This window comes from Haliotis asinina, chromosome 4 (genome assembly GCF_037392515.1).
Source record: "Haliotis asinina isolate JCU_RB_2024 chromosome 4, JCU_Hal_asi_v2, whole genome shotgun sequence".
Lineage (NCBI taxonomy): Eukaryota > Metazoa > Mollusca > Gastropoda > Lepetellida > Haliotidae > Haliotis > Haliotis asinina.
The window spans coordinates 23,418,140-23,432,562 of NC_090283.1; positions in this window are offsets into that span (position 1 = coordinate 23,418,140).

Consider the following 14,423-nt stretch of genomic DNA (forward strand, 5'->3'; position numbering starts at 1 on the left):
AATCATCATTTTCGTGTCCCCAGGGTTTTACCCAAATTATCTAGTGTCTCAGTTCAGTTAAATTCAATTCATTACTCAAAACACCACCAACGGTGGTACATGAGAATACAAATAAATATAAATATATATAAATATACTCATTGTAGTCTTAAATATTACATTAATGTACACAGCAAGATTTTATAAGATTGCGTGTTTTTTAGAGGAGAACGGTTTGACGACTTTCTAAAGGGATAATGAATTCAGGTACGAAGGTAAATATTTTTGTCTATACTGCAGTAAAGCATCGCACTTGAACAGATAATGAAATTCATCTCCCACTGCATGCGAATTACATAAAGTACACAGACGATATTTTCGAGGAACATTTGCCCAACGGTCAACTTCTACAGGGAGGTGATGATTACTTGTTCTGAATCTTAAAATCGGGAAATAGATATGTCTTGGCAGAAAGAGGTATCTCTCAAATTCTATACTGTTTTTTAGAATACGATAAAAAGGCGATTTTGATCTCTTTCTGTAAAAATTGGTCTTTGAGGGTCTATTCAGTCTTAAATCTCAACGCGTGCTTATTTGTCTTCAGGATTGTCATTTCTTCCAAGCTGTAACACTAGGATGGTTAAAGTGTCACTGGCCTACCTAGCAACTATCAAATGCAAAATGTATGATATAATGCTATAAACATTAAATAATATTAATATTAATATAATTAAGTATTTGGATATTGATGATACTACTTAATATAAATTGTTCTACTAAATCGCATTGCAGTAAGACATCATTAAATACACATAACACACAAAACCAAGTACATTAATGTTATTATATTTAGTTTCCGTGTTATTAAATATACTGTAAAATTCAAACATGTTTAGCTCTAGTGACACCCTCCTAAATACGTGTGCGTCCAGTGATGTGGGTGATTATTGGTGGTGCTGGATATAATTACATACAATGTAGTGAAATTATATGCAAGCCAGCAGTCACCTGACAAGTTGTACCGAATAAAGCGGGAAATCGCACCGACTTTATGCAAAAGGTCTGTCACTAGAAGAGTGCTCTTGTTTGGAGGAATATGCATTCTGGTCCAGTTGTGATGTAAACAAGTTGCCTTCCCTTTAATGAGCACGTAAGTTTAACGCTCTCTCTCTCTCTCTCTCTCTCTCTCTCTCTCTCTCTCTCTCTCTCTCATATAGTTTAGGTGTTACTATACGCTCACACACACACACACACACACACACACACACACACACACACACACACACATACATACATACATACATACATACATACATACATACATACATACATACATGCATACATACATACATACATACATACATACATACATACATACATACACACGTTCATTAGCCTGTATGCCAGTCGTGAGCCGTATTATTCTCCCCATTGCCCAGCCCTTTCTGCAAAGCTGAAGTGTTTAATGAAACAAGTCTAGATTTCCTCAGGTTCTGACTGGCACACTTTTTCAATATAAGAATAATTGTTTGTTTCTAACAGAATTACATGTACTCAGAGCCAAAGTTTTGTTTACATAAATATACAACAATCAACATACATAACCATGTATGCGTGCGTGTGTCTGTATGTGTTGCTCCGGCATAAAGACTGTTCTCGAACTTTAGCCGATTGTACGTCAGTATATTGTGAATACACCACCCAGTTTAGAGACTTTGTTTCAGAGAGCAAAAAGGCGTCATTCCGGACACAGAAAGCAGTGATGTGCACTCACCTCAACTAATTTCTTCACTGTATGTGAAAATCAACTCTCTCGTCCCTCACGGCAGATAAATAATGTATAGAAATGAGACGTATCCCATAGTGTGAATAGGCTGTTGTATGAATATATCTAAATAAAACGTTAATAATTGATAACAATCTCCACAACAATGCAATAACAGATGCATAATTCATGTCACATAAATGAAAACAACCCTTCAAGGAAATGCGTGTCTGTTTACCAATGTAAAGCCACACCCTGCGGACGACTGATTTGGCCCAAAAGTACTCGAGACAGTCAGTCATCTCTACGGTAGACTGATTGCAACTTTCCAATCGTCAAATGAACCCAGACGTCCAATAATATATTAGCTTTTCCTGTCTTTGTCATTCCGCAAGACAAAAGGGATTCTTTATGCTCATATAACCGTTTCTGTATGTTATATTTTTTCTTAGGTCTTAAGATTGAAGACCCATTCTTTCAATCAGTCAATCAATCTTTATTTCACTATTGAGGAGGTCAGATGCCTATAGTAGATTCCATATGTACAGTCTTCTTATCACTATGCTTTGATAAATGAAAACCGCATTTTCTTTTGCAAATTCATTTGACAACAGAAACGAACGTTCATCGATTGATGAATGGACAATATAGATTTCTTTAACATATCTGTTATGTATAGTATTATATGTTGGGCATACTAGAAGAAAATGATATTCGTCTTCTATGACGGTGCTATAACACACGCTTCTATATTCAAGATCAAATTTCTAATTCGGAAAAGAGCACAACCATAAATGTCAGTCAATGTCAGACTTGTTGTTATGGAAACCACAAAACATAAACTTCATAATCTGGTGTAACCTTCAAAAGGCACATCTAGGGATCGTGGTGAATATGGTGAACATGTGTATCAAGTTTGGTAAAGCTAAAGTTTGGGAGCCTGGCACGTTTTCATGAAAACCGCAAAAATATAATTCAAATCTATGTCTAAGCCCCTCAAGGCACATCTAAGGATAATTGTTGACATATGTACCAAGAGTGATGAAGCAAGCATCTATTGTTTAGGAGATCTGCTTCGAACAAGATGACAGCCACAGACTAAGCCATGTTTACATGAAAACCGCGAAAAATAAATCGACATCAGTGTCTGATTCCTCAAGAGGCGCATGCTTGATATATGTACCATAAATACAACAACCGTTTTATTCGTTTTTAGGCAATCGGCCCATGTACGTCTGTGAACATTAACATTGTGATATAGCATTAGTGACAATGATTATGCACTGCGGAGAGACAAACAATGTTTAACATATTTTGATACATTGAGTATGGTTTGATGATCTTTACTACATACTAGTTGCTTATATGGGTAAGCAGTGGGGTTATCGGAAAATAGAGAATCTGATGGTATATATCTAGCCCTTACCAAATTATACATTGGGCACACAAATAAGAAGTGCATAACATCTTCAACTATCTTATCATTACAATACTTACAGACACACAATCGTTTATCGATACCATACGTTCGTCCAATGGTTGTTTGAACAGGCAACTCATCTAATTGAAGCAAACAAAAGCATCTCCTCAACTCCCAGTTTCTAACATTCATGACATAATATTCTGTATCAAAGCATGATTTTAACTGGAGATAATGTTTTAACCTATAAGATGCACTTATGTTATCAAACATTACTTGCACATAACACTCACATATGCGTTGCTTAAACAGCATTAAAAACCTATCCATATCGCCAATATCCTGAAACCACCACACATCACCAAATCCAAAGCTGAAAAGTAGCTGCCTTAGACCACTCGCCCATGTTGTCCTGCCAGATTCATCGAGTTGTTTCATTAAAAGATAACACTGCCTGGGATATCTGCTATTATCCATCCTCAAAAGTTTGCACCAATACTTAACACATTTAACATGATAATCTATATACAATCGATGTCTACCACACTCTGCCAAAACAGCGTTGCTAGAATTATATTTGCTAACGCCCAGCACAAACTTACAGAAATTAGAATGTAATGATTCTAACACTAAATATCTCTGAAATCCCCAGACTTCAGCACCTGTTAGCTTAATTTTGATGCCGAATGGTTTAAATGCAATATTAGCTGGCAATCCCGGGAGCATAAAAAGTAACTTTTTGATCAAAAACAGTGCCTTGTTGCCTTTGACAGCTAACGTGTCTACACACTTTGACCAAGACAATCTGTTTGAAAACAAAATGCCCAAATAATTATAATACGTAGTAACCTTTATCTGAGAGCCACTAAAGAACCATTTTTCATAATGCCTTAATATACCATTTCTGAAAACCATGACTTCCGTTTTATCTAAATTAACTTAAAGACCCTACTTATTGCAAAAACTATCAAGAATATCTATCTTCCGCTGCAGTCCCATGACACTGTCATCAACTAAACACAAATCATCCGCATATAGTAATAATAATATTTCCATAAATTCTTGGCCAACCGATATACCTCTAAGAGTGGACGATTCTATCATATTCTGAAGTTCTAACATAAACATGGAAAATAACATTGACGAACACCACTTAATGAATCAAAGAACTCCGACACTGTAGTGTTAGAGAGTTTTAGAATACATGTTTTTTTAACAAAACAATTATACGACCATGAACACCATTCTTCATTATGGAGTACCAAAGAAGTTTCCTGTTAATAGAGTCAAAAGCCTTTTTGAAATCTACAAAAATGCAATAAAATCTCATGCCCTTCTTAGATAGATATTTTTGAACCAAACATTGTAGAGTAAAAATATTATCTACAGTAGAGTATCCGCGTCTAAATCCAGCTTGTGCTTCTGGGGTCTTCTCATACAAATCGGCAAACTGAGCTAATCTGTCATTCATAACCGCAGTCAAAATTTTTCCCAGCATGTCTATCAAGGATATACCTCTATAATTATTAACGTCTTTCACACTTCCCTTCTTATGTAAAGGTATAATATTACTTTTAGCCCACGTAGAAGGAAACACTCCCGTACGCATGATACAATTAAATAATATTGTCAAATATGGAACTAAAGTACTACAACATTTCATAATTATTTCCGGCGGTAGACCATCTTGTCCAGGTGCAGTCCCGCATTTTAGCCTATTTATGGCACTATATACTTCACTCTCTATGTGAGAGTTCAAAATGCTATTTAAGGTTACGTCTTGACAGACGTTACAGTTCTCCTCAGTGTGGTTGCATTCATATAAAGTTGCAGACTCCATATTATCAGGGTCCACTTGAATATCCGTCAGATTAAGAACTCGTTTAAAGTACTCAGTCAACTCCTCCGGTTGGGATATCATCTCTATTTGTCTTATCCTTTGCTTTGAGTTAATGATTTGAGCTTTCTCCAAAATAATTTACCATTATTACTGGTGGCCACGAGATCATTTACACAGGCATCTTCATATACACTTTTCTTGTTTCTTCACACACGTCGGTATTCATTTCTAACGTGTTGGTATTCTTTAAGAGTTTCTTTATCCCCCGTTCTTCTGAAAATATCCAACGTCTTGAACTTTTTCTGTTTTAACGCAGTACACGCATCGTCATACCATTTGTTGTTATTTTCAAATCTTTGACGATGTCGAGTAGATAAGTGCTTCTGAAGACCACAAAGTCGAGCAGATTCTTGAATGATGTTCACAAAAGTGTCAACAGCCACATCAATATCATTCAAACAACAGGCCTCACAATCCGCTAATGTAAAATTTTCAAGAAGATTCGACAAGTTAGTAACAAGAGAAGCACCCGTGCTATTATTCCATGTGAATCTGGGTAAAGTTGATGTATTAACCGCTTCCTCCCGATTTGGTTCTATATAAACAATCGCATTCTTTGGCATAGTCATTACAATCGGAAAATGGTCAGAGTCACACCGTGTTTCAACACAAAAGTCAATATCATACAAGAATATACTACTGGAACATAAGCAATAGTCGACTAAACTCGCCCCCTCTCCTCGGAAGCACGTGTAAGCGCCATTATAATCACCCTGATACCGGCCATTTAACATATGAATATTAAAGGTAGCACATAATTCGGTTAGCTCCTTTCCGAACTGAGTATACACCTTGTCTCTAGACCTACGTGGTATATTATAGGCGTCTGATACATAGTGCATATCCTCCAGACATGGTATGTGTCTATTATCATCATCAATCACATAATCAAGTAAAGTACCAGTTCTTGCATTGTAATCACCAAATGCAATAATTTCATATCCGGGAAAATCATACACGACAGACATTAACGACCTTTCAAAGTATTCAATACCTTTATAAAGTCTGTTATCAGTTTGTACTGATGTGTTTATAGGATGTATATAAATAAATGCAAGGATAATATCATGAGTAAAGGAGAATACATTCCTGTCACACACAAGAAATATCATATCATTAAAATGGGTAATAACCTTTTTCACACCATTAATAACTGAGGAATGTACACACACTGCAACCCCTCCTCTTGGGTTATAGTCTCTATAATTCACAAACACTGTGAACGAAGGGAACGCAGCTTCGATACTATCTTTATCAACACTTTTCCAAATTTCTAATAAACCGAAGATACAATATTTGGAACAAACAGAGATAAAATCACTGTTATGTAGTTTATTTTTAAGCCCGTTTATGTTCCAACACATACAGTTAACCCGTTCTCCACTTGAGACGGATATACCGTTATGTGCGTCTGACTCACGAGCCAGGCCTCACTCCTAGGTTGTTTCACGTGATTCATCATCGATTGACGTCTGCACGTTTGCACGTGATTGTCGTGGTCTCGTACCATGTCGATTCAGCTGAATGACACACCCCTTATCGATGTCATAGGTGTACACCTCATCCTCGATATATAACTTATCGAACCGCATTGATGTTCGTCGTTCATCCTTCTTGGCATCCATCATCATAGGTTTCAAATGCTTCCGTTTTTCCCTCACAGTCTGGGAAAAATCTTCGGATATCCATATTGATGAAGATTTTAGCTTCTTAGCTGATTGGAATATTTTCCGTCTGTCGTGGTCATCAGGGATTTTAGCAATTATTGCTTGGCCTTTCATCATCCTATGGGCGCGATTTATAATTATACTACCAGCATCAAGTTCAAGTTTATCGGAGATCACCTCTCTGACTGCTTTTCACAATCCTGCCATGATTCAAATCCATCTCGCTTTGGGACGCCATGGAATATGATATTATCCCGTCGACCCTCACCATGGTTGATATATGTACCATGGTTGATATATGTACCATGGTTGATATATGTACCATGGTTGATATATGCACCATGGTTGATATATGTACCATGGTTTATGAAGTTGTGTCGTTTGGAATATCTGCTCCGGATAAGATGATCAGTCATAGACATGGTCACAAGGTGAGTGACGAACGTACTGAGGGAACTTTCTATTCTTCCGGCAACTTCGTTGTTGCGGGGGATAATAACGTTCAGTATAAATGTGTGTTTTAAAGATGGCGAAATAATTACACGTTGTAGATGCTGAAATTGTTTCAAACCATTTTTGTTGGTAAATACATTTTAATGTTCCGTGACTCAACAAAAAAAGTTAAGGTTCATGGATATTTTTCCTAATATTCACACATGTATATTGTATGTATGCAATTTTCAGTTACAAGCAGATAAAAGACATTGCCAGGAAAAAGGATACACGCAGGAAGAACAGGAAAATGTGTTTATTCAAAGATAAACAGATTTTTTGAGAGGTGGTGGTTTATGCAGCGTTTCTACAGAAGTCTCTGTACGCCACGAAACTGGACAGAAACCATGTCAATATCGAGTATGCCCACCGCGAACGTTGATCACGGCTTGACAGCGTCTGGTGAAGCTGAGGACAAGATTCTGAAGGAGTTGATGGGGAATCCGTTGCCATTCTTGAACAAGTGCGTCTGCAAGTTCGTTGAGAGTTGTTGGAGACACCGGAAGTTGCGAAATGCGTGCTTGAAGCGTGTCCCAAGCATGTTCTATCGGATTAAGGTCTGGTGAGTATGCCGGCCAATCCATACGGACGATAGATTCCCTTGCAAGGTAATCATTGATGATTCTTGCTCTGTGAGGTCGAGCATTATCATCCATCAGTATGAAATCATTGCCAACAGCACCTGCAAACGGTCTGACAATTGGATCCAAGATCTCATCCCGATATCTCACAGCATTCAAACTGCCGTTCCTAATCACATACAGTTCTGTGGAACCGTCAAGAGAGATGCCCCCCAAAATTCTAGGCGATTTCTTCTGTGATGCACAGCCAAAGGTGGACGAACAGCTGGTCTACGAGCACGCAAGTTGTGATGGTGGAGCCTATTTCTAACGGTTTGATCAGACAACTGAATGCCAGTGATGTTTCTGAACTCAGAATTAATCGATTTGGCTGATTTTAATCGGACTCTTTTGGCGTTCCGTAGTTTTGCGGGGACGACCACTCCTGGCTCTTTCCTTCACTGTTCCAGTCTGCTGATGCCGTTCACGTAATCTGCTGACCACGCTGTGGCTGACGTGGAGTCTTCTGCCCACTTCTCTGTACGAAAGACCAGCATTCACAAGACCAATAGCTTCGGCTGCCTCTTCAATCGATAAATGTCTTCTGTTGGGCATTTTGGCTTGTCAAGATGTTAAGAAACTCAAATTTTGTCAAGAGACGCTCAGCCAATGTCATATGCGTACCCAATCGCATCTCACAAATGTGAAGACTGAAACTGAAATTGACTCAGTTGCCTTTATAATGAACATTCCACAATTTCACGTGCAACACGGACTTGGCAGTTAGTGGAGAGCCAGATACCTATCGGGGCTATTCAGGGCCAAATTTCATAATTCAAACTCAAGAACATCATTACATTTTCTACAAAAATAGGAGTGGTCCTTAACTTTTTTTGTTGAGTATATTTAAAAACAACTACAAACATTCAACGTTTTGTTCATACCATAAATGATTAAATCAAGTTGAAATGTCTGTTATCCAATTCCATTTCCTTCTTTGTCACATAGTAACATCATATTATAGCAACGGTAGGATGACTTGTTTAAAAACGTTATCCAATATTTAATTGGCCTGATTGGTGGAGGTATGATGAACGGGGGATCTTGGGATCTGCTACATTCCCAATCTACTGTAACGTCTTATGTGCTCATCTTTACCCCGGGAAATGTCTTGCAATATGAACTACTTATCCTGGTTAAGCTGACGTGTTTATCCCGTTCCAGAACAAGAAGTCTTTTATTAGAGACATGCCACGCTTTAACCCTTCACAGCATTTATTATGCATATAAAGAACGCAGTGTGTTTGTGAATCTTATTTGTGTATGATTGGTTGTAGCTGAAGGGATGGTGCCAGTCCCCTGGGGGAAGTGTCAGAAGTGCCCTTTGTCTTCAAGGAGACATACTCTCAAGAGCAGTGATAGCAGGTGAAATGACAGGTTAAACCCTTGGTCCGAGACGCGGAATAAGTTAAGATCGATATGTGTAAGGGGTTAAATGCACTCCACTGTAGTAATCCTGACAAAAATACTTACAAATACGTTTAGACACATTTTTCTAACAGGCAATCTTCTGTTTACCTTCCATTGCAGGCAACAAGAACTTGCCTGGCCAGAAACACTTTGGAAAGGTGTGGCCTTTGATGCCCAGGATATATGGACGCTCGTTGTTGTATGATCCTGATCATGTATGGTTATTTATCTAATGAAGAATCAATACTACCGCTGCTAAACAGCTCATGAGAAAAAAGGCTGTTCTATTTGGGTTTTTGATACGTCCTCGGGATATACTGTGCAGTTTCGGTCATGTCAAGGTGACGGTACTACGAGTAATCCCGGTCGAGGAATACGAGCTTATGTTGTTACCTTTATGGTCTTTCATGTCATGTTTTGCATTTATTGACCTCTCTTAAACTACTAGACTGTCTTTCTGCAAAGGTTGTTGCAGGAACCGGTTCAGTACGAGCACACATATCTATAAAATGTCCAGTCATTGGCCTAAAGGAGTCACTGGAAACGAGGAGCTGTCGACTTTGCCCTATACATATCGAACAACTTGTTTCAGTTAGTTAATTTTGTTCTGCAAGCATGGATATGTACAGGACATTTCTGTTAAACAGGAGGTGGGGTAGGTACATGTACATTTCTATTAATCAGGGAGACGGTGTTACCGAGTAGATGGAGAGCCACTTCATCACTCCGTAGACCCATGGTCGATTCTTATTGGGAATACTGTAAGATTTAGTTGGTATTTTCACCAGCAACACGTAATTTCTATAGTATACAACAAAGAGCAAACCATATCAACTCCGCAGCCCAGTCTGTCGTCCTCCGGCACTGACACCAACCATACTGGATGTGGCACAGAACCTGACCAAGAGCATGTTGGTCCAATCATTTTAAAATCACACTATTACAGCGTGCAAAAGCGACAATAGTATGTCGCTTAAGCTGCATTGGGACAAGGCAGTGCAAATATATACTTACCTGAACAAAAAGCTCAGAGACCAAATCTGGTGGCTTAAAGAGGTTGGATACCGTGGTTTGTGCGCATGTGCGACGGGATGTAGCAATATTAGAGCGTATTTCTGTTACGCAGTTAATTTGATTATTCTGGTTTTATTGGAAATAATGTTGATATCCTCTGGTAACATTTTTTATTTTTATTTTTGAATGTTAATGGAGTGTGAATATAAATATCATTTTAGAAAACAATCATCATTTCATAAAAATCTCTTGTCATTGATGAATCATGCTTAATTAATGACTGCTTTGTTGAATTGTTTCTTTTTTCAGAAGTTAATTAATGTGTCAAATGCAACATTCATTCATTTTTATTTATTTTCCTATCTTATTTTATGTCAATACCGAATACGGTTGTTAAAAATAATTGTTCTTTTGAAACTTGCTGAAACTAGAAAAGGTCCTGGATAGAGCTGTGCATTCAAGTACAATCGTTAGGGAATCCAATGTCCAAAAGACATTCATTTGGAGCAAATTACAATTACAGTACAAGACAACATACGGAAGGGTACTTCTCCAAATAATGAATTCCTTTGAGGTAAACTGAAAGGTTTGGACAGACAGAAGAAATGGGTAAAGTAGAAGAAATGTTAAGAACAAAATAAACAACAATGTATTTAGACATAGTGAAAAGCGTATATTTAGGTAACTCAAACAACGGGTGATAGTGGACATGAAAAACGGCCTCTCATGGATGCCAATGAAAAGCTCTGGAAACAGTTGTGGTCAGGGCCCTGAGGTGATCATGAGCCTAAACAGACTGACTGTACGACAATCACCGGAACCCTCATTTTTCATTTTAATGTGTAAAACATAATAATTCATTCATATAGAACTTAGTGTCCGCCTTACTACCTGCTCAGTGAGCACTGTAATCAGAATCAGGTTATTATTACCTCGGATAACACAAACTGTGAGGCGCTAGACGGTTGATAGTCATATGACTTATTCCACCGGGTACCCATATTGTACTGGCAATTTTGAACAAAAGGTGACTTCACATTTATAACATGTGTCCTCCTTACAAGTCCTCGAAACTCATGAGTTAAGCTGCCAAACACGGTTTTCTTCTGTTTATGTTTGTTTGGTTGGTTTGTTTTTGTTTTGTTTTGTTTTGTTGTTTTTTTTTTGTTTTGTTGGTTTTTTATGAGCATTGCGTTCTTGCGTTCCTTGTTTGTTTCTTTCAGTATTCACTCAACTCTAGTTGCAAACAATTATTGTCACGTGAAATAGTTTTTTGTTATTGTGTGTTGTTTGAAAGTGTACTTATATGACATGTTTCTTACTTTTGTATTTCACCAGTGTGTTATACCTTGGAGACATTAGTTTGGTTAACTATTAATGGTAAGAATATGAATTAACGTTTTTCCTGAAAACTAATTTGTGATCCATTGTTTTGGGATATTTTTATCAAATGAAAAATGAGTTCCAAACGCATCACCTTTGAGGGAAACTGGAGCCCTAGTTGTTAATCATTTACCCGTTGTGGAATAGCTCGGTTCATGAGTAAACCGCAAAGGACAGCACTGTATCTTGTTCTAGTGTGGCGATGTGGCTCTGTGTATTATACCCATCGATTAAGTGGTAACAGCCGTGAATCTAATGAACAGGGCATAGTTTGCTCGGTACAATGCAAATCTAAAGCTTCGATTCATCTGATGTCTGCCTGGGTTTGTACTGCATTCATAGCATGTCAAGCATCCCTTTCCTGTCGCCGACACGAATCGTTCAATGGTTCAAAGGAGGTTTCTCTCTCTCTCTCTCTCTCTCTCTCTCTCTCTCTCTCTCTCTCTCTCTCTCTCTCTCAATGCACACACGTGTTTGCATAATACTTACCTACATACTAACGTACATGCACGTACGCACGCATCTAAAACTTTAGTTGCGTATCTAAAGATTTCGAAAAGTGTGTTGATAAATACTTGTTTAATTATTTTGGAGATAATAATTTCATTAGTACAATGCAATCTGGATTTATTCCTGGTGAGTCTACAGCTTATCAGTGCCAGCCCCAGGCCCCCATTATTTATGAAGGGATTCCTATAAATGAAGTTGATGAACATGAACACTTAGGTCTTATATTTTAAAAGGATGCTAATTGGGCTGCTCAAATTAATAATATTGTAGATAGAGTTACTCCTATGATACACTGCTTGAGAAGTTTGAAATCTCTCTCTCTCTTCCCCCCCCCTCTCTCTCTTTCTCTCTCTCTTTCTCTCTCTCTCTCTCTCTCTCTCTCTCTCTCTCTTTATCTATCTATCTCTCTCCCTTGCTGTAACTTTGGACCCCAACATCTTACACGGCTCATTCCAAAGGGCAATATTGTAGTGACCCGTGAAGGCCTTCAGCAACACATGCATGCCATAAAAGGTTACTATGCTTGTCGTAAGAGGCGACTATAGGGATCGAGTGGCGCTGACTTGGTTGGCACATGTCATCGGTTCCCAGTTGCGCAGATCGATGCTCCTGCTGTTGATCACTGGATTGTTTGGCTCAGACTCGATTATTTACAGACCGTCGAGATATGGCTGGGACATTGCTGAGTGCGGGGGAAAATTAAACTCAGTTACTGCATCTCGCAAATGTGAGGCAATCTAACCATATGTCGTTCAGTATTAAACGAAATATTTGTATTGCATTTAAATCGTTTTACCATGATTTCTTTTTCAGTTTCATCTGCTTTTTTATTGAAGGAGCATGATAAGTTTGTGTGTTTGTTTTGTTGTTGTTGTTGTTTTGGTTTTTTGGTTTTGTTTTGTTTGTTTGTTTGGGTTTTTTCTTTGTTACAGAGTTACAGAGGATGGCTGTCTGGTGGTTATTCACCTACGCAATCGGACGTTGACGGTGACGTCATCAGCAACCACATCACTGGGTCGTCGCATTACAAGCATGAACCTCCGACAAGACGACGCATGCTGCTGGCATTTGGGCCTACCGCAACGCTGAATGGCCTTTGTCGTCTTGCATGGTAGGGACCTTCTACACTGGTCATAACTGCATCGTTGTTCATCGTTACAATGTCATTTTGCTGATAGAACACGTTTAGGCTATTCCAATGTCAATATACATTTTCCATTTCATCGAGAGGTTTCGCTATTTTTATCTTATTGCAAGAAACACAGCCTATGTACCTTTGCTCGTTCGTTTAGAATTCAGTTTTTCAGGTTTTTAGACTAATTAATTTAATTTATTTTAAATATCTATGTAAGGCAGAATTAGCCTTGCTTCAGTGTATTTAGAGGAACAGTGAGTACATCGCGTAAATACCACGGATAAGAACTTCTGTTCAGTGGTAGGTTTGATTGGATCTTCATGTCAACTCCGAGTGCACCTTGCCAGACTCTGTCTGTGTCAACTAGGCGTATATGGATAACCCAGGGTTCTCCTTCTCGCCACTATCAGCGACCTGCGATGCAAGCAGGTACAAGTGTATCTTCCTAATAATCATGCAATTATGAAGAAAGTGCCAGGGGCCAGTTTAACGTTAACGGTATGTATGAAGAATATCAATATTAATGTTAACTTGCATGTCTGAGGATGTCATTGTAACCCGACTGCTTGCGTTTGTGCTCATTATGTGTTTCGCGGAATTGTCTGGTGAAGACTCGTATATTTGCAGACAGACAGACATCTGGTATACTACAGACTGTGATCACAAGAAGAAGAACAAACCTGAATCTCGTAACGCATTTTTAACTAAGTCAGATCGGCGCGTATATTCTCCCTGTATGATGTATCGGTAAATCCAAAGATCTAAGGCAACTCCTTAAGATCTAAGGAGTCCAAAATCTGACGTATGTAGTTTAATTACATTAGTTTAATTACCAACGGATGATGACCTATTGGAACCTTTTCATGAGCCGATGGCACGTTGTGACATGGTAGACCAATCACGGTTGATCGATGATTTTGATGTGGATTTCTCCCTTTCGTTCATATACCCGTGAAAATCCGGCTTAGAACTGGCTTTCAGTAACCTATGTCTGAGGATGTCATTGCAACCCAATTGCTCGGATCGATGCTCATTACGTCAGCCACTGGTCCAGACTAGATTATGTTGCTGAGTGCATTGTTACACAACAAACCGAATCAAAGCGGCTTATTTAGACAACATGGCGTG